At 45.5% G+C, this 20116-nt stretch overlaps 1 protein-coding gene and 1 non-coding gene across 2 annotated transcripts in view; both read left to right on the forward strand.

Moving 5' to 3' along the window:
• LOC107967993 (uncharacterized) overlaps positions 1-20116 on the forward strand; it is a 394524-nt gene that overhangs the window by 317764 nt on the left and 56644 nt on the right. The window lies entirely within an intron of this gene.
• On the forward strand, positions 18358-18418 carry LOC112205280 (small nucleolar RNA SNORD44). Its single transcript, XR_002939181.1, has one exon. It is a non-coding gene; the product is annotated as a small nucleolar RNA SNORD44 (small nucleolar RNA).

Here is a 20116-nt window from a genome sequence, read left to right on the forward strand (position 1 = left end):
CAGTAGATACCGACTCCAGTTTGGGCCACAATGGGAGTAGCTATTTTGTATCTGGAAGCAGCAGTCCCACACCCATCTGCACTCACCGCCCAGGGTCCCCCGTCACTCACAGCGCATTGGCACAATGGCCAGAATCCCCCGTGACCGTCACCTCTCCCCCGCTTCAGGCTCTCCTGCTGTAGCCTCTTCTGTGGAATTCTCCTCATGACCCACTAAAATAAAAAAGCAACACCAGGAATCATTTCTGACGTTCTGATTCCAAATGGAGACAAGCCAGCTTTTGCACATTCAGTACTGCTGTGCAGAGGAAATAACTTGGCTCGCAGGGTGAATCTCAGCCCATGCCTCAGGCCTGCGCTCTCCAAATCCCACGGGAATCCCAGGCTCTTACCTAGGGGCAGCTTTGTGGTGCTGCTCCGCCTGGAAGCAGTCTCTGGCACACAATCTGGTTTCGGGTTCCACTACTCCTGGATGACCCAGACCCAAACTCATTCATTGACCCTCTCCAGGAGACTCCTGGGATTTCCCCTGAACAATGTCCCTATGGAATCTGAGACTGTAAAAGTAAATATTAATTTTTTGCCTTTTTCTTTTTTTGGTCACTACTCATTGCCTAAAGAAGTCCGTTGGCCTTAGATGGAAATCTAACAGCTGGATAAAGCTAGTTTAATCTAGGCCTTAGTGCTATGTCTGGAGTCTAAGCAGTGACTGACTTCTCATTGCATGAAGTTTCAGGGATGAGTGAGTTACTTGTACCTTGGCCGCTAGTGTGTGAAGGTCTGGGATCCTGTGGTAAGCAAGGCCACAGGAGCTGTCTCTCCAGGACAGGCCCAGGGTCTCTGCTGCCCTGGCAGCCCCATCCCTGCTGGTGGAATGTCCTTCTCCCTGTGGAAGGAGGCCTAGTTCCTGGAACCTGCAGACAGTCAGAATGACCCATGTACCCTCAGGGCAGCTGCCAGGAGAAGCGGGAAGCAGTGACCCTTAAGGCCTGTCTGATGAGGGCTCCTCATTTCCTTCCTCGCAGGGTCGCAGGGGAGCAGAAGCACATTGGAGCATGGCCCTGTTCACCCGTGTGTGTGTGTGTGAGTCTGGGTCCCAGGAACAGGGAAACATACTTGCTTCCAGCACCATGACAAGAACCAAGAGAAAAGTTCTCCCCAATCTAATGGGTCAGCCACTGCCCTCCTGTCCCCCACCCAGAGGGTGACCCAGAGCCCTCCTGTCCCCAACCTAGAGGGATGAGCCACTGCCCTCCTGTCCCCAACCCAGAGGGTGACCCAGAGCCCTCCTGTCCCCAACCTAGAGGATAAGCCTCCGCCCTCCTGTCCCCCACCCAGAAGGTGACCCAGAGCCCTCCTGTCCCCAACCTAGAGGGATGAGCCACTGCCCTCCTGTCCCCAACCTAGAGGATGAGCCACTGCCCTCCTGTCCCCAACCCAAAGGGTGACCCAGAGCCCTCCTGTCCCCAACCCAGAGGGTGACCCAGAGCCCTCCTGTCCCCAACCCAGAGGGTGACCCAGAGGCCTCCTGTCCCCAACCTAGAGGATGAGCCACTGCCCTCCTGTCCCCATTTCAGGGGTCTCTTGTTCCTTGGGCTTCTTATCTGGGACTCATCTTTTCTGCCCCATCTCCCATCTCCTTCATACCCCGGCGGTTCTCCCTCATGTCTTAGAGACCTAAAGGGACCTGTCCAGTGTCCTCTGGCCAAGTGGTCCTATTGTCCTTCCCTGTAATGCAGAGCATATCAGAACTGGAGCCTACAGATTATCTCGTCCTGTCCAAATACTTTATTCCACTGATAAAACCATCTGAGAACCAGAGATTTTCCCAAGGTCAGAAATCTAGAAGATTAATGATACCAGGTTTATGTCTTCAAACAACGTGCCAGTCACTGCATTTATTATTGGAAGACAGACTTCTTTCTGTTGAACCAACAGCAAAATAGAGGCTATTTCTTGATGCTTAGCATGGATCAGAGACAGCGCTGATTCTCACCATAAGATTATCCATTTATTCAGATGAAAAGCTGAAGCTGAGAAGTTAAGTAGCTTGCCTTGGGTCACCCAGTTACCGAGTGGCAGGGGCGTTCGGCCCACGTGTTGAGGATCTGAGGCCCTTGCTGAGAGCCAATCGGGCAGGTAGTTCTGCCTTTCCCAAGGTGGCTGCGTGGGGGTCGCACTGCCTCTCCCGCCTTAGAAACGGCCCCAGTGATGCAAATGGCTCTGAGTGCACGAGATCTCTCTGAAATTTGTCAAATGAGAGTTGAAGCTCTGCAACTACACACACATAGCCTGGGGCCCTGCATCTTCCTCAGCAGCAGGGCCAGGCCCACCGTGACGGCTACGCACCGACGCACCCTTCTCAGGGCAAGATCGACACAGAGTGCTCTCCAGGGCCACCCGGAGATGCCCAGACTCAGAGGCCTGCCTCCAGCCCTGCCTGCCTGGACAGCAGTCCTGAGAGCCGGACATGCTTCCGTGTGGCCGTCACATCCCCACAGTTGCACCTCCGCAGGCCATGTGTGCACGTGTTCTTGAATCCTAGGGTGTACATCATGTCCCCAACCCCACCCCACTCAGAGCCAAGGGAGGGAAGGGGAGTCCAGCTCCCCTCGCAGGGCCGGACTGAGCACTCTGCACTCGGCCCTGCAGCCCCCTCTGTCCTCCACCCTCTTCTGAGTTCCGGAAGCTGATTTCCAGGGGACTCTGGCCTGTGGGTGGGTTTGATCACTGGGAAGGATGGCAGGGGCCTGGAGGGCAGGAAAAGTGGGGAGTTGGGACCTGTATCCCCTAGTCTCTCCTGGGGCTGCATATCAGCAGCTCCGCGTCTCCACCAGTGGCCACGGCGCACAGCCCTTCCTCAGGCCCCGCCCCCTCCGCGTCTCCACCAGTGGCCACGGCGCGCAGCCCTTCCTCAGGCCCCGCCCCCTCCACGTCTCCACCAGTGGCCACGGCGCGCAGCCCTTCCTCAGGCCCCGCCCCCTCCGCGTCTCCACCAGTGGCCACGGCGCGCAGCCCTTCCTCAGGCCCCGCCCCCTCCGCGTCTCCACCAGTGGCCACGGCGCGCAGCCCTTCCTCAGGCCCCGCCCCCTCCGCGTCTCCACCAGTGGCCACGGCGCGCAGCCCTTCCTCAGGCGCAGCCCCCTCCGCGTCTCCACCAGTGGCCACGGCGCGCAGCCCTTCCTCAGGCCCCGCCCCCTCCGCGTCTCCACCAGTGGCCACGGCGCGCAGCCCTTCCTCAGGCCCCGCCCCCTCCGCGTCTCCACCAGTGGCCACGGCGCGCAGCCCTTCCTCAGGCCCCGCCCCCTCCGCGTCTCCACCAGTGGCCACGGCGCGCAGCCCTTCCTCAGGCCCCGCCCCCTCCGCGTCTCCACCAGTGGCCACGGCGCGCAGCCCTTCCTCAGGCCCCGCCCCCTCCGCGTCTCCACCAGTGGCCACGGCGCGCAGCCCTTCCTCAGGCCCCGCCCCCTCCGCGTCTCCACCAGTGGCCACGGCGCGCAGCCCTTCCTCAGGCGCAGCTCCCTCCGCGTCTCCACCAGTGGCCACGGCGCGCAGCCCTTTCTTAGACGCAACTCTCTCGGCGTCTCCAGGTCAGCTCCCCTTCCCTGCTGCTGAGGGGAGACAACGGTGCCCACCCGCTGACACCAGCCCCAGGAGGCTTCCTAGTTCCTCTTGGTTCTCCCTAATTCTACCCACATATTTGTAAATATTTCCTTTATTTAAACCCTTCTCCCTTCCCCCTGCGAGTGTGCCTCTGCTCCTGTCTGATCAGGCGAGTCCATATCAAATATAAGGAGGGCGTTCTTCCCAAACCTACTGATAACGGCTTCAACCATGGCATTGAAAACTATTTCTCTAAGTCTTTTTGCCTCTGCTGGGATCCAAAAGACTCTCCGAAAACCAAAAGCTGAAATATACCTACAGTGAAAATGCGTAAGTTTATACCTCGATATTGTTTCCCCGTCGTCGTTTCTGTGTGGGAATCACTTGGCACACGTGCTGGGCTCTTTCATGAGTTGAGGGTGTCTCAGAAACCTCCGTCTCCCGGATCCATGGCTGCTCTACAGAGAGGGGCCGGACTGTGTTCTCTCCGGCTGTGGGCAAGCCGTCCTGTCGTTTCTTCCACCTTATGTTGTTTGGTCAAACAAGCAAACACGGAATGAGAACCATTGCTTGACTGTGTCTACCAGGGCACCCGCGGCAAAGGAACTGCTGCTACCCGTGAGCCGTGGAGCTGTGTGCATGACTTGAGCCATTTGGAAAGACCCAGCAATAGCTGGTCAACGATGAAGGGGGCCATTCTGTTTACAGCAGTCGAAGGCAGGGATGAGCACAGCTCCTACCTCTATGTGGAGGCTTCATTGCCCAGCTCTGTCTCCGACCTCCAGAACGCCTTTCTGGGTGGGATGGACGGTCTTCGGTGGTCAGGACTACAGAAACAGCCCTTGGTATTTTTGAAGCCATTTTGAATGGCTCGAATACAATGGCTTAGAATTTGAAAAATTTGAAAAATAAAATGACTTCAAATTTGAAAAATCGTTGCAATAAACCCTGTTGCCATCTGGCTGGATTCCACATGAATATGTCCATGGAAGAGAAACTGATAACTGAGTAAGATGGATCTTAGGCATCAAAGTGTAGTGCTTGCCTGGTGTTTTCTAAGGCAAATTTGAGGCAGAGAAGGTTTTCTTTCTTAGTATCAGAGACAGCAGGAACTTCTCTACCGGCACAGAAATGTCCATCTTGAAATGTCTTGAAGTCTTCTAGAAAGATTAAATTAATCCTCATATTTCAAAATTTTCTGAAAGAGGATTCTGGGATTTCTTTTTTTAGTAAGCAAAATTCTTTCTGGATCTAAATGTAACTTTGGGAGAAAAAAATGGGAATGTCTCTCCAGCCCCCCTCACACTCTGCATCACTCAGATTTGGGCTTATTGACGCTATTTTCCCGTCCTAAGTTTTTTTGTTATGTTCAAATAGATCGATTTGAAAAGATGTATATTGAGCAGTGATTAGCATATATTTTAAGGCAAAAATCTTGGAACTCCTAATCCAATCATTTATTTAGGATGAATCTACATACATACGCTGGGTCAACTACATTCTTATCACATGTGAGTAAATCACACCGTCATCATGGATATCCCAGTTGCAAATGGCATCGCGCATGCTGGCCATCTGCTTTTATAAATAATGGAGTTCCCGCCTCCCTATCTAAGCGAAGCCCTCCAGGCTGGCCTGTGCCAGGTCTCCACTTCACCTCCTCCTGCTCTCTGCTGATCACACCAGCACTCACTTGAGCAGCACTTGCCAAGGTCCCCAGAATTGACTCCACACAGTTGAGTCCAGGGCCAATTCTGTCTCCATCCAACTTCTCTGTCAGGAGTGGGCAAAGTTATCCTTATTTCTTCACCAGCTTCCAGGATCCCGCCCTCTCTTGCTTCTCTGCCTTCTCAGTCTCCTTTGCAGGTTCTCCCTCACTTCCCTGACCTCCAAATCCTGGGCACACCTATGCAGTGCCCCTCACTGCTCCTCCTCCAGCGGCCCTCAACTCTCCCAGTGGTCTCTCTCAGCCGCAGGACAGCTTCACTTCCCACTTGTCTCCCCTTCCGTAGATGTCTCGTATAGCAGCTCTTCAACACTTCTGCTTGGCTGCAGAGCAGGGGTCTTGGGCTTCACTTGGCCAAAATGTACCCCCACACACCAGTAGCAAGTAAGGCCACCTCGTGCCAATGTCCAACGGTGATCTGTGCTTTGTAGAAAATCACAGCGGGTGAAGGGAGTGAGAGCGGGGGTTAGGCAGGGACAGCTCTGAGATGAGGGGCATTCCAGCAGACAGGCAAGGAGCAAAGGGAAGAGCCACACGCACGTTGTGTGTCGGAGGGAAGAGCTTCTAGACGGGGTGGGCGTCAGGAGTCGGGAGCCAGTTGGAGGGAGCATGGAGCAAGCCCTGTGTGCATGAGGCTATAATTTCTCCCGGCTCCATCTCCAGAGCCTGGATCTCCTACTTCAAGCAAGAGTCTCAGTAAAAGCTACCTGGGGAATTAAGAAACTGAGTCACTTTTACATCTATAATCATCGACCAAAAAAAAAAATCAATTAATCCTCCTACATCCTAAGCCAGTCTCCATAACTCCTTGTTTCCTGTGTTTCTGCTGTAAAATAGGATGAATTTCCTTCGTGAGAATGACAATTATTACAAGTGTTTCAAACACTGATTTGAAGGAAATCTAAAATATATTTTTCCCTGCTAAGGAGCTCTGTTAGGAAGATAAGCAACCACACCAGCCTCAATGCATCTACACCTGCGAAGTTCAAGGCAGCAGCTCTGTAAATTGAATACAATTAAAAATGCACTTCCTCTGTTGCATTCACCATACCTCAAGTGCTTTGCAGCCATGTGTGGCCAGTGACCACAGCAGGGGACAGACCAGACACAGAACATTTCCTTCATCAAGAAAGCTCAGGGCTAAACTCTCGATCACCTTGAATTACTCTCTGATTACTTGGGGGATAAACTGGGGTTGTTGAATGCAAAGAAAAATAATTTATCTTCTTTAAATACAGTTCCATGGTGATAAAAATGAGCAGATTCATAAAAAATTTTTCAGTAAACCCTCATGCCATCTGGGTGGATTCCACGTGAATGTGTTCATGGAAGAGAAACAGGGATAAAACTGAGCAAGATGCATCTTAGGCGTCAACATTTGGTGCTTGTGTGAAATCATTCCCACAGCACTTGGTGCCAGAAGTCCCTGCTTTCCAGCTGTGGGCAGTGGTGAAACTGTATCAGCATCAGCATGAGAATGTGGAGCTACAAACTGCGTCAGCACCCACGGCAATCACAAAATTATGGTGCAGAACGAAGCCACCAAAAGTAGGTTTGGGTGCATGTGTTTCTTCCCTTCCAAAATGTATGGGAAGCTGCAGTTCCATGATTCTCACACCTCCGTGATTTCCAAGACAGAAGGACTTGCTGGTGGCCCCACCCTCATATTTTATTGTGGCCCCGGCCCACAGGTTGGGCTTAAGCCTCTGGCCGGCACCAGTCACCCACAGCCCTGTGCTCCTTCAACTAGGAATCGAGCTGCCAGGTCCTGTTGAGGGGTGGGAGGTGGGCAGGAAGAGAAAGAAGTCTCAGCCCAGTGCACAGTAGTGACATTTACCCAGAGGAGGAAAACTGAAAGTAGAATTGATTTATTCTTTCACCTTTATACACCTAAAATCTCATAGGGCAAAAGCAAGCAATATCGCATTCCTTGTAGAGACTGAGTATGGTAAAGGTTAGCAACTGTAACTTTAGTAGCATTTTCTTTCCTAGAGAATTCAAATCCATGCTGCACTGCACTGTTTTCGGGTGGGACGGGAGTGAGGGGAGGTCCCTCACCAAGCTGTGCTGCCTGTTGGCACACATGCAGCAGAAATGGCATGTTGCATAAATGGTTTTTATTCAGGCAATTATTGAAAAATAACCTCTCTATCACAACACTTTCCTAGTGGGTAATTGACAAGTGCTCACTTTTTCATGCAAAAAAAGGTAAATCTCAAACAAACTATAGCATATGCATGGAAACATACAGCATGCTTTGTCTCACTAAGAGGCTCAACTATTCGTTGAAATGAAGCTTGACCTTTGGCTATGTTAACACCTTTAAAACCTTTTTTAAAAGACCAAATTATTTTAAGACCACTGAAACCACTGATATTCCTAGCTGCATTCTCAGAAGGATCTATGGTATTTACTTGAGAACATGTTAAGACTCCTCCTCGGACTCAGAGTCCCCAGAATCCTTAGATCTCTTAAGACAGCATACGTAGTTAATTTAGGCTGATGCCGGGGGCTGAGGGGAAGAATACTTTCTGTTGGAAAAACAAAGAATTGAATTAACATGTGAGATTGGGACTGTTTTCTGTGAAGTTAGCACACTTTTTATTTACTAGGAAGATGAACCACTGGAATCCAGCTTAACAGTGAAAAAGAATCTCCAGCCCAACAAGGTGTTATATTGAAGTGAGTAGAGAAAGACTCCCCAGTGGTCTCACTTGGAGTCTGCAAGGATTAGAGAAAGCTGAGGGCTGTCAACTGCGGCCTTCTCTGCTTTGCTGTCTGCTATGGGTCATACTGGGTCCCCCAAAAGCCATTTGGAAGTCTAGCCCCCAGCCCCTCAGAATGAGAGCTTCCTGGGAATAGGGCCTTTGCAGATGGCGTTAGTTAAAATGAGGTCATGCTGGAGTAGGAAGGGCCCTACATCCAATATGCCCGAGTCCTTGTAAGAAGAGAAGACCCAAAAGGAGATGAAGACAGAGACACACAAGGGGATGCCATGTGCAGACAGAGGCCGAGGCCGGAGCGCAGCCACGAAACACAGAGGCTGGACCACTGCTGCCAGAGGTTGGGAAGGTCAAGGGAGGACCCTGCCCAGAAGAGTCCCAGAGAGGCACAGCCCTATGGACACCTTATTTCAGACGTCTGGCCTCCAGACTGTGAGACAACAAATTTCTATTGTTTGAAGCCAGCAGTTGTGGGACTTTGCGATAGCAGCCCTGGGAAACTGACACCCCATGCTGTCATAGTCCCTCCCAGGAGCAGGGAAAGGAGCTGTCCCACCTCCCAGCTGGACAGGGACACATGGATGGAGCTTTCCAGGCCCAACTGTACAACTATGGAAAACCACATCCATACAAACAAAGATCAGGAGGGTCATATAAAAATGATTATTTAAGGTGGTAGAGTTGGTTTTTTTTTTCTTTTCTCTGCTCTTTCACAAATTTTTTTTAAGGTTGGTTAAAATCATGCAAAATTCCTAGGCTAAAAGGGCTTTCATATTTGATTAACCATATTATTGCTTCAAAACTCCTGAAACAGCTACTTCCCCTGACGCTGGGAGTAAAGGCGACATCTGCAGGCTCTTCCAGCACAGTCCAGAGCTACTCCTCATCCTGATGACTCAGTGTTGCGGCATCTCCTTAAATTGTGCACCAGAGGCAGGCTCCTCATCTCCTTGCCCTTGCCCCAGCCCTGCCTGAAAGCATCACTCCATGATTTTCTTGTGTCTACTTTTGTTTGAAAGCCAGCTGGGGAAGACACTGTTCCTAAAGGTAGTCTGCCTGCCGTCACTGGCTGCTTATAAGTCTCATCTGCCTTTGGGTTTCTGCAGTTTCACTCTAATGTACCCAGCTATGAATTTCCTTTCATTTATCCCACTTGGGACATACCAGGTTTCTTGAATCTGTATTTCAATTTTCTGTATTAGTTCTAGAAATTTATCAGCCATTATCTTTTCAACTATGTTTCCTTCTCCATTCTTGTTCTCTTCTCTAAGACTCAAGCGTGTGTTGAACTTTCACACTGTATATTCTGTGTCTCTTACTTTTACTTCTGAGGTTTTCCTTTTTCATCTCTCCATGATGATTTTTAGGTTTACTCTTGAACAATCTCCCAGTTCACAAATTCTCTCTTTAGCTGTATCTAATCTGATCTTAAATCTATCCAGTGACTTCTTAATTATTTTTTTCTTCAGAGTTTTTAAAAATTTCTGTTTTACTTTTGGGATTTCCAATTCCCTGACCATTTTTTCAGAGCTTTGCTTAATCTCTTGTTACATGCTAAATATAATGCATACCTCATCTATTGGCTTCAGTGTCTGGAGTCACTGTAGTTCTGTTTTTGGAGTCTCTTATTTCTGTTTCATCTCATTTAATGGTGTTTGGTCTCCTTGTGTCTGGCCATCTTCCACTATCTACTGGCACAGTAATTTTTTAAATTTTTGAACATATAATTTGAGGCCTGGGATATCACCATCTTCCTGTAGGGAAGATTTTTATTTGCTTTTGTAGCTCTCTGGGAGGAGTAGCAGTATGAAACCTCAAAACCTACTCTCTCTATCTCTGCATTAGAGACAGGATTGAAGACTGATATTTTAATCTATGCTTTGTGAAAGCAGAAAGTGTTCTTCAGGAGATGAGTGGCAACCACGAACTGCCAGGAAATCAATGGATAAAATGTGCTTTCAGTGCATAGTTCATACAAATTACTTCAACCATAAAATTTGACAGCTTGTAAATAATGGCCTAAGAAATCCAGAGAGGAGAGACGTAACATTAATTTAGAGGCTGTTTCTAGTCTTCAGCTGTACCCTCAAGTCCCTGCTTCCCAACCCATACCAGCATTTCATGGATATTTATTTCAATTCTCCTTCACTTTCCTCAATGTTAAAATGACAGAAGAGTTATAACCCAAATGTCCAATTATTTTAGGAAGTACATAGGATTGAGAGCAAGTTTACATTTTTTAAAATCAGTAAAACTAGCTTATATTTTAGCAAGGACAAAGCAGCATGGGATGGTAATCAGTAACCAGACATTAAATAAGTACTTAACATGCTAAACTAGCATTTAAAGTAGTGTGACCCTAAAATATCTCACGAATTGTATTAGATAGTGGACTTGGAGAAACACCATAATGCATTTTTATCGTTATTGTAAAATATAAAACAATCAATCTTTTTTGTGTGAAACACTGCATATAAACACACGTTCCAGAAAAGTATCAAAACAATAATTACAAATCCTTATTCACTTCTCTAGGGATTCATTGCATAAGCCTGCCACAAAGAAGTACAAATATTGTTTTTCTCTAAAGCTATCTGAGTAAACATCAACCTAGTAGAAAAATCTGTCGACCTATGCTTTGGGGGAGGACCTCCCAGGATTCCTTTAGAATGCAGACTCGTGGGCATGGGGTGGGGCCCAAGATTCAGCGTTTCTCAGGAGCTCCTGGTGGGGACCACACTACAGGTCATGGAGTATTTCATCTTCAAGATACAAAGCTCTGATGGACAGCCCTTGAATAACATCAAGGAGACATGAGAAAAATCCAGTAATGGTGCAAATAAAAAAGAACGCCCAACCATATGCCAATCATCTCTTTAAATATAAGCAAACATAAGTCTACATAAGTTAGATAAGATGTACGTTTTGTTCAGCATTGCCCTTTTAACAATATTTTCTATCCCTGCAAATTACTATCCAGCTGGCACATAAAACACGTTTTTTCAGATGCTTTTATTGATGGGAAGAATTTCAGTTTTTGAGAGAGCATTTTATAGAGGGCAGGAAGAAAGGTAGAGAACACGGCTTCAAGTACAAGACCTTGGTAAGTGTCGATCTCATTAAAAGAGGATGAAAGAGTTCTGGGTGTGTATGTGTATGCATGTGTATGTGTGTACATGTGTGCATGTGTGTGTACATATGTGTGCGTGTGTACATGCATGATGCATTACGTATGTTTGTGTGCATGTGTGTGCACGTGTGAACATGTGTGCATGCATGTATGTGCCTCTGTGCATGTGTGTACGTGTGTATTCGTGTGTGCACGTGTGTACGTGTGTGTGTGCACGTGCTGTACCTCCAAGGCTATGAGGATGGTAAAACAAAAATGTGCTCCAATGTTAAGTAGCAAAAATGTGTGTGTGTGTATATATATATATATATATAAAGAGAAACTAGATGTCTTCACAGGCAATACTACATTTATTCGAATGACGTAAGTACTTCTTTTTTTCAAGTATTAAATTTCAGGATGAAACATGCTTTCTTTCATTCCAGATTGTAATTCATTTAAAATGGAGGACTCATAACTACAAATAGTAAATTATCTCGAGGAGAGAATGGAAAACAGGGGAAAGGAGGAAGAAAAACCCCATAAGTCTTAGGGTGAATGTTTGGCTACTATTTTTTCTAATTCTCAAAGGAAATGCATCTTTATTTTATCATTATACAGAGAGGCCCAGAGTCAAGTAACTCTTCAGCTCTAAAGACTTTCCCCTGAACCTCTTTTAAGAAGAAATTATTTCAAATGCCCTTGGGCAGCAATATGAAAGATAATACTCAGGTTATATTGCAAACAAATCTCCATTTTAAAAATGAGCCAGATTCCTCCCTCTACATTTCTGTCCCTTGTCTTTAATGCATTCAAGGACTCTTGGAAGATTGAGAAATAGGCATAGAAACAACCTAATAATACAGAGAAGTCAGCATGTTTATTGTATTTTTGAAGAACTCAATAATTCCTCTACATAACCTAGTTTCTGACTGGAAGATAACAGGCATTTCATCTTCAAGAAATTTGAGAAGATTGGGTTAACAACTCATGGTTGGCAAGGTATCCTGAAAGTTCACTGACTCCCAGAGCTTCCCTTTGCTTTGTGATAAAACATCATTCTCAACCTTGTGTTGTTTCACGCCCTGTCTTTCATTTTTGCTTCGCCTGTAAATAAACATTCAGTTTGCTGGAATTAGTGAAGCCAAGGACGTGGTGGCATTTGACATCCTCGGGCATCTGATAAGCCAACACTAATTCCAAAGGGGAGCCTTACTTTTTAAACACTTAATTTTCTTTCAAGTAAATTACAGGAAGAACAACAACCTTCTTCCACGTCTGCTGCTCTTCATTTCTTCCCCAGTACCCATAATCCTGAAGGGCTTCCTTCAGAATTTTGGTAACGCAGGCCTCTGCTAGGAATACCGTCAGCCTTCACTGATGTTAAAAGATCTTTTTTCAGCTTTTCTTTGAAGGAGGTTTTTGTTTCATACAGAATTGCTGTGGCTTGACAGGTTTGTGGGGTTTTTCTTTCATCACTGTAAAAATGCCCTTCCGTTGTTTCTGGCCTCCTTGTATTTTGTACAGGGGTCCACTTAGACCCCTGTATGTGTGGATTTTTCCCTTATCTTTTTTTTTTTTATCTGTTTAACTACAATTTGCCTAGGTATGGTTGTCTTTTTATTTTGCATACTCCTGCTTGGAGTTTGATTAGATTCTTGGATATGAAAGTTATGTTTTTCATCAACTTAGGTAAGTATCTGGTCATTATTTGGCATATCCAGCCAAAAAAAAAAAACCAAAAAGGTGATGCCCAATATCACTTGCTTCTCCTCTGGGCCTCCAATTCCATGTGTGTTAGGTGGTTTAATATTATCCATAGGTCCCTGAGGCTCCACCCCTTTTCCTTCTAGCTTTCTCTCTGTTCTTCTTACTGGATGATATCTGCTGATGTCTTCAAATTAACAACTCTTCCTCCTGATATTCCTTACCTGCCGTCAAGCCTATCTAGTGAATTTTTCATTGCAGTTATTATACTTTTAAGATTCTTAAGTTCCATTTGGTTCTTTATCATTTACATTTTGTCGCTAAGATTCTCAATCTGTTCTCTTGTTAAGACTATATTTTCCTTCAATTCTTTGACCATGTTGTAAAAGCTGCTTTAAGATCTTTGCCAAGTGCAACATCTGAGCCATCCCAGGACTGGTTTCTTTTGACTGCTTTTTCTCTTGACTATGAATCTCATTTTCCTGTTTCTTAGTGGTCTGGTGATTTTTTTCCACTGATACTGACTTTGTGGATAAAATGCTGTAGAGACTCTGGATTTTGGTACCTTCCTTTTTCCGTTATTGACTCTTATGACAGCAGGTAGTTCAATCACTGAATGATCTCTGTGAATGTGAGCATATCTCTGGAAGTCCAAAGTGCTTCCCAAGCCCCTCCAACTTTGCCAGACTTACCTTTCAACCTCTATATCCTTTGTGTGTCTTTGCAGAGCTTGATATTAGGTTTTGTTAGGGCAGGACTAGAGTGGTCTTACACTAGCATTTGATCCCACCACCTGTGGCAGTCTATCTGGCATCTCATCTGGACACCACAGGTGTTAAAGTGGCATTAAGATCTCTCCGCCTTGACAGGACTGGAACTCTGGCAGCACTCCACTGCTCAACCTCCCGTTTTTCTGCTTAACTCTCAATCCCCTGCCAGCTTCTATTGATAAGCCTTGGTTATTTCTGCCTTGTTCATGGGAAGCCCAGCCCTCAGCCACAGACCATCTTGTTACTTGGCTCTCTGCTCTCTACTCTTAGACCCTATGGATTCCAGCTGCTTCAGGTGCTTCAAACTTTGACCTCTGCTTTCCCAACTCAGAGGGACCACCATACTCTCCCTGGGTTCCAGCCCCCCTGGCCATGGCCGGGAAATTGTTCACAGGCAGAGACCAGGGCAGGGGCTCATTTCCAGAATTTTCCTTCATTCACAGGTCCTTAGGGAACACCTATTGCCCACCACTGGAAAACGGTTACCTCATATATTTTGTCAGGTTTTACAGTTGCTTATTGCTGGGCACTACTTCAATACCAGTTTCTCCACCATAGACAGCCACCCATCATTGCTGATCTGCGTGCATCGAACAGGTATTTATTGAGCATATTCAATGTGCTGGGCACTAGGCACAGTATGGGCCAAATGTGATGAGCCCTGCCCTCATGGAGTAGACAGTCCATGGGAAAAAATAGACATGAAACAAATAACCACAAATCTAAGTCTGTAGTTAAATTATGATAGATATTATGTGCTGAAAGTAGAGAGTGCAGTGAGAAAATAAAACTGAGCACCCTAATGTAGATGGGGGGGGAAGCCTCTTTAAACACGTGGCTTGGGAGATGAGTGGGCTGGATGAAAGGCTGAGGGGAGACTTTGAATATATGAGTGCGCACAGGGGACCTGCACAAAGAGCAGATGGCGAGGAGGCCCCGCAGCAGGAGCGAACTGAGTGTCCTTGGGCTGGAAACAGAAGCTGAAGATGAGGTTGGAAAACCAGCAGACCTTGGAAGATCTCAGGTTATACCTGCGGTGAAATGGAATTCCACGGAGACATTTCCAGCAACAAGATCAAGTTCAGAAATGTATTCTTACAAGTAGGAGCCAAAATTCCAGCAGGTGCTGATACGGCTCTCATGGGTGAGCCTTCAGGAGAGAAGGAATAATACGCCTTTGAGAGAACACAGAGCCAGCTGAGGATCTTTGCCTGGGAAGAATCAATGTATCCTAGGTCACTATTTGTTGAGGCAATAGAGTTTCAATAGTTAATCTTTCTCTTTCAAATCTTCGGATGATAAAATCTTACCTAAAAAGTCATTTTAAACCTACGAGTTAGTTCTTTGCACTCTAATATATTTCATTTTATGTAGCTAGGACCAACTGAGTGAAGAAGCTAGAATTAGGTGGATTGGGCTAGTATGCTAGAGGGTATTATAACAAACGTGAAGTTGACATTAGCAGAAAAGGATGGCCTACAGGGAAGGAGTTCTAGGTGCCAGGCACCACACTCATGCAATTACTAAAACTTTCTAGAATTGTTTTTTGATCCCTGACATAAACCTGCCAATTAACAAGTGTCTATTGCTATCAGGGTCTCCTTATGTTAACCTCTTCAATGTATGCTTAAACATTTTAAAGTCATTCAACACAAAGTTCCAAACACAGCACTTACAAACTCATATTCTAGGTCAGCCCTTCACATGGTCACCATATTGTTTATTTCCTGCTACTCAACTGAGGCAATTTTTGCCCAATATAGACAAATATTGATCAATCTGGTCAATTTTGCCCTTAGTCATCCAGTAATTAAATTTTTTTGGCAAAAGGGTATTAATACTCATATGCATGTCATACTTTTCCAAAATATTGCAAAAGGAGCTATACTAAAGTTTTAAAGAGATTCTGATACAGTAAAAGCATGCATCTTTTCTGTGTAAGATACCAAAAAAGATGCATAGCTATCACTGTGTGTCTGTGTGTGTGTGTGTGTGTGTGTGTGTGCATGCGTGCGTGCACACTGGAAGCAGCTACATGCCCATAATCACGTGCATATATAACCTAGTTTCTCAATGTCACCTCATATATATTTTGCTCGGCTAAATTACTGAAAATAAAATGTATAGCATGATATATTACAAGCATATATTGTGTACAGTTTGTATATAAAAAAGAGAATGATTAAAAGTCGATGAGAGACTGTTTATAAATCTTGATTGCTTCATAATTTTAACTTTGAGCAACATTTTTATCATAATTATAGGCTTTCTTAAAGCATTTATGCAGATTGTTGTTACTCAAAAGGGGGTTTATTCCATTTTGGTATAAACTACACTTTTTTTTTCTTTATGAAATCACTCTTTGAGTTCCTAATACCCAGTACTCTGCCAGAGCTGCAAAATGTAAATAGCAGGAAGCACTTGTCTTAACAGGACTATCACTGGGCTCCCTCTCATCTTGTGCCTTATTGCCCCATTGACATGGGAAAGAATAAAACTTGTCTATAATAATAAGCATTTGACATGTTTAGAAGCTTCTGGATTCCTCTCAGAACACTAATGTTCCTGGGAGGCTAATACATTTTTGTACCCACCTCACAGATCAAGAAATTAGATCCTGGGGGTCTAAACCATGATGAAATATTCCATTATTTAATTTTAGAACCATGAAGCATTAGATTCGAAAGGTGGATTCAGAACCCATTGAGTTTGGCTGCCTTATATTCAAGCTTGGAAAATTGAGGTCCTGGAAGAACAAAGCACCTGCCCAGGGTCATGCCCAGACATTTGCCTACATCAAGCTCAACAAGCACCAGTGTAGTGAAATGTAGACTGACTTATTCAGAGGCTTTAGCATCATGCAGAATCAAAGCCAGGAAAAAAAAAACAAAAAAAAAAAAAACAAACAAACACAAAAAAACTTCATCAACTTTTTCTACCAAGGAATCTTTATTGTAGCTCCAGGATCACAGACCCAACAGGAAAGAAGGGGAAAAAGTCCTCATCAGAAATAAAAATAAAAACAAAAAGCAAAAAAAGCTTTAAGAAGTGCGTGACAGATGGAAAGAAAGAGCATCAGAGAAAGGCGGAGAGGGGCCAGTCCAGAAAAATAACCAGCCAAATACCACCAGCGAGGCTTTGCCCCACGTTCTGTGAGGACAAAGACGGAACCTACTTTTCATCACCTTTACATCCCCAGGCCCAGTACAGTGCCTGGCACATAGGAGGAGACTGGGAAATGTTTCTGAAATGAATGAATGAATGAAGGGAGGAATGAATGAATGAAGAAATGAATGAAGGTCCAAAATTTAAAAAACTCCCCAAGCAAGTAAGAGGTAAGACCTCCAAATCCTGTAGTTGATGAAATAGGAAATGTGTATTCCAATTGCACTTTAATTCTGGTCCATAAATAAGCCTTTCTGAGCAAAAGCAATAAGAGTTTTAGATATGCCCACTGTTCCCACAAAGGGCAGTTGGGTTACCTGTGACAGAACATGACAGAGTGTCGAATTTTAGTTAGTGACTGGAGATGTTTAAGGACTTCTGAGAAAGAAGCACTAGGAGGAGAACATTGAAATGTCAACGTAGCTCAGGGTCTAAGGTGCTGCAGACAAAGACCTCTGGCTAGGAGGCGATGCTGGATGCACAGCACACACCACACTGGACACACCTCTGGGGTTTTCCCTAAGAAAGTAAGATGTTTCTTGGCCTGACCTCACTCTCTCCATCACCCCTTGAGCCAGGGAATCCATGTGAGTGGGTCTGCCAAGAAGACCAAGTGAAAAAAATGAGAGTCTTCCAGTGATGTTTTGAGTGCCAGGTCCAGGTGCTTTTACATTCATGACATCGTTCAGTTGTCACAACAATCCTACCATGTAGGATTTAATATCTCCACTTTATGGATTAGAAAATTGAGGATTAGAGAAGTCACCAACCAGTGCTCCAGGCAACTGCAGCTCACGAAGCTGTGACTTGCCTCCAAAGACTGCTGACTAAAGGCTGGAAAGTCTGGCTAAACCTACTCGTGTGCATATCACCTATGAATTAGCATAGTCAATAAATACTAGAAATGTTACAGTTGTTTTAACTTTTCAAATGAAATTTGTTTTTCTTGTGAATTAATTAATGACTGAGAAGGCCCTTTCTTCCTATATAACATGGGTTATTTTTATTTTTATAGCATCTAATATTATTATAATATTATACACACACGTATCAGCAGACTCTTCCTCTTTTGAATGACAATTACTCAAACTCACCCCATTGACAATATCTAACTCTTCGGTGAAGTCTTTCAATAATTGCAGCTGTGCTTCTATATTCAAGGACTGGAATAAAGTGAAATATTGACCCTGGTCAGCTCCGATTCAGAGAAGATTTTGATATACCAATTGTATTCCTATTCAACAATTTGTACATTCCATTCTAATTGCATCTGGCTTACTACAGAGGTTGAGTGTTGAGAAAAAAGAATGGGGCAGGAGAAGATGAGAGGGAAGCTTGTGTTCAGTTAAACATAAGTACAGAAATTCAACAAACCTGTGAAATTCATTATTTTATGGCTCATCAGTTGGTTCAGCTTAAGTCCTTGGATAAACTGCATAGAAAAATATTACCGCTTTAGTGAAATTACTGCTTCTAATAAAGAATGGGTAAGCAGAATCTCAAGTTATATAATTTTTTTTGATGAAGTCAATTCCAACAACGTGAAAGCCACTGCCCTGGGTGATGATAAGCAAATGATGCCTGAATGTGAAGGTCATACTCGGCTTTAGCTGATTTCAAACAAATAAACAAAAACCCTCCACCACAAATGATGATTTCGGAAAGTTATCTCGCCCCTGGAATCACCTGTGATGACAGCATGATCCTTCTAGCTGCATCCTCTTTATGCTTCAAGCTCCCCCACCATGAGGCCCGACCCTCCCGGGGTTGCACAGCTGCACTCCACAATTCCACACGGAAATCTCGGGGTTCCTCCGCCACGTCCGCACAGCACATCTGCCCTGAGCAATTGTTCCCCGCCCCTCCCTCAAAAGACCTAGGCCCAGTTCCACCTCACAGCTGCCCTGAGCAATTGTTCCCCGCCCCTCCCTCAAAAGACCTAGGCCCAGTTCCACCTCACAGCTGAAATTAGACATCCAGTGCACTGCACGCGCCCGGGCAGGGATGCTTGCTGGAGTTGATATCTGTTCCAGTCAACCCTCACCTTCCTGAACGGCACATGCACCTCGGTAGGAGACGAAGCAAAATTCTGTGGTTAGATACTTTTACGTGGGAAAATAGTGAACTTTAGCCGGAAGGTGAAAATACATTCTTTTCTGTACATTTAGAATTAATGAATCCTATAGATCTGTGGAAACTGCTTTTAAACATCTGATTTTCCATTAAAATATAATTAAAATTAATGGCACAGAGAAGCTTTAGTTCTCTGGTGCGCCCCCCCCCCCCCCCTCCTCGGCAGGAGAATATTTGTTCTGTATATTTTTAAGAGGGTTTGGGGGGCATTAAATTATGCTTTGATTGTATTCCATCAATGAGAATATAAGACACAAACATTATTATAAGAAACAAATAAGCACTTATTAACTGTGTGTGCATTCATGGGACACAGAAGTGGTCTCAGGCTGAGCTTATAGTGAAGCAAATTAAAATTAGTGTTTTGACTTTTGTTCATTATAAAGTAGATACTAGCCTAAGGATTCCTAATCAGTTGCCAAATACCTATCGTGAAGGAATATGCAATGCCGAATGAAATCGCTGTCCTCAAGAGAAAGCTGTGAGAATTCTTTTAATCTACATAAGGACAAATTTGCCTTTCATCACATTTTGTAGTAAAATCCAAAGCTTCATTTTGGCCTTCCAGCCACAAGTTTAAGTTCCCAAAATGAAGAGTTGGTATGATGGTTATTCAAAGAAAAGGAGAAGTGTGAGTTAAGCACGAAGTCAAATGCAATCCACGTTGTAAAAATCGGAAAACCAGTGATCTGCTGTGATGTGGGATCAGTCATGGGATGCCTCCTGTTCCCATGTGCGGTTGGTGTCGGAGTTATGAAAATTTGGGAAGACATTTCAAGGATGACGGAAGCTCTGAGTGAGTGAACAGATATTCTTCGTGCAGAATAATCCCCCGTGGCACTGGTTTGCCGGCAGAGCAGAATGTTTGAGACCTCACCCAGCAGCCACGCGCGGGCGTAAATCGTTCTCAGCACGAGAAACACAAAGGCCGCAGGATCCCGCGAGCCGCAGGGGGTTGGGGTCATTTTTTTTGACGCCGCCGCCCTTAAGAGTTCCAGTCCTTCCGGCGAAAGGGGCAGATCAGGCCTTCGGGGAGGACCCTTGCCTGGGAGAGGGAGGGCAGTGCCCCAGGGGCCGCCTCCGGTGCCTAAACAAAGAAGGCGGTCTTCTGAGCGTCCGCCCTCCCCGCCTCGCCGCGCAAGGACCCCGCGCTCCTGGGCCACTTCCTCTTGCAAACCACG

This window comes from Pan troglodytes, chromosome 14 (genome assembly GCF_028858775.2).
Source record: "Pan troglodytes isolate AG18354 chromosome 14, NHGRI_mPanTro3-v2.0_pri, whole genome shotgun sequence".
Lineage (NCBI taxonomy): Eukaryota > Metazoa > Chordata > Mammalia > Primates > Hominidae > Pan > Pan troglodytes.